This window comes from Manis pentadactyla, chromosome 13 (assembly GCF_030020395.1).
Source record: "Manis pentadactyla isolate mManPen7 chromosome 13, mManPen7.hap1, whole genome shotgun sequence".
Taxonomy (NCBI): domain Eukaryota; kingdom Metazoa; phylum Chordata; class Mammalia; order Pholidota; family Manidae; genus Manis; species Manis pentadactyla.
Window position 1 is genome coordinate 47,027,244 of NC_080031.1, and position 1,770 is coordinate 47,029,013.

Below are 1,770 nucleotides of genomic sequence, written 5' to 3' on the forward strand. Positions count from 1 at the left end.
TTGCAGCCCAGGTCTCACAGTGGTCATCCTCCTGCAACTTCAGCTGCTATGGATCCTGGAAACCCCTGCGCCTCCCGTTGCAGCCTTTCGTTGATGCTTTTGGGTCATTCTCTATCCCCTGATGAAAATCCTTAACTCTGCCCACTTCTTTGTGACCTGAATCCTGATGTAATTAAGGCAGGTGTAAGTCAGACACAGGCAGGTAGAGCTCAAGGTTCCGGTAAGACACAGGCAGAAGAGAACTAGGGTCAAGGCTTCTCAGCAAAGACGCCTCATCCTGGACATCTGGGAAAATCAGCCTGAGGGAAAAAGGGAGGTTTTCTTTTCTCTGATCCCAGCTCGGCCATATCAACAGCCCCTAGCAGTGACTTCAGCCACTTGCTTGATTCACTCCATGTTTGGGCTTATAAACCTTAAACAGTGCAGCCCCAGCAGCATCCCTCCTTGGAGCCCTTCCTGAAAAGTGTTAGATTTCCTTTCTTCTTCACTCCTCATCTTGTCTTCTGGCTTCATTCTTTGCCACCTCTAAGACATGATCCTTGGAAGAAACAGCATCTCAGCCAGTAACATCTTTGGTGGCCCATCCAGAATGCCATTTGAAGGGTGGGTGTCAGAAACAACCGGCATATTTCTTTTACTTTCCTGATAGTGACCCACCATCTGCTGTGCATAACTTGGGGCACCCATCACCCATTTAGAAAACTGACTAGCACGGCTGCTGATCTCAGACCTTGGGTGTTAGGTTCCTCTGAGTCCTCCTCCATAATTCCCCCATCTCCCCTCAGCAGTCAGGAAGGTCAGCCCAGTGGGGACCAGAATTCTCTTTTGAAGCCCTTCTTGGATGTGAGGGACTAGGGAAGCAGGACCTTTCCTTAATTCTATTCCATAGTCTTCAACAACTGGGACCAATGCATCAACTACATTGTGGTAAAAAGCTTTAAAAGATCCTTGCATTTAGGGATTTCTTCTATCTTCTTGTCATCATTCACTCAGTGAGCCAAATCTGACTGTTGGTTGTCAAATGGAGCCAGGGTAACATAGGAGACACACTTTTCAGAGCCTGCTGCCACGTTTCCCTTTCTGCCCTCTGCAAAGAGGATCATATATGTAGTGCTTGCAAGTAGGCAAATAGGAGCCCTCAGGCTGATTCAGCTGAATCATTAAGTTACAGTATTTCAACTGTAATCTGTAATTTCTTTGTATTTTCCTCATGGAAAAACTGGGTGTTAATTCTCTTTCTGATGATTTGGATACGGATGTAATCCTTCACAGCTGGGCAGAGCCTATTTTGCTCCAAAATAAACTCCACCTGCTCTTCCTTTTCTAGTAACGCATTGGTTTCCACCTAAAGCTCTTGTTAAACAGAGGCTACCACTTTCACATCACCATTTTGCTCTTTTATAGTTGCTAATGCCTTAGTCAGTTGAGCATGCTCAATTTCAACACAAAATTTCCCTCTGTGATCATTTGTAGAGTTTCAATTAATTGAAGTTTGATTGGAAGGTCTGTAATTTCATCAACATAAGATCAGCACTGTTGAGCCAATTTGCAACAGCTTGTTTTAACAGACTCCATCTTGTTGATAAATGCATAATATTTTCGTTCAGTAAATACCATTCTTTAGCTTCGTGAAGCACAACTTCACTACTACAACTAAGACACAGGATGTGGACACCATATCAGATGTACTACGGGTCTGTTTTTCCAAAGAGAGAGGTTCCAATGACTTTCTGAGGCCCTCCTTCCTCCACCAGCTTCTCTGCACATGGG

At 44.7% G+C, this 1,770-nt stretch overlaps 1 pseudogene; it reads right to left on the reverse strand.

Annotated features, from left to right (window-relative positions):
• Window positions 1–738: 738 nt before the first annotated feature.
• On the reverse strand, window positions 739–1,770 carry LOC118929269 (26S proteasome non-ATPase regulatory subunit 12-like; annotated as a pseudogene).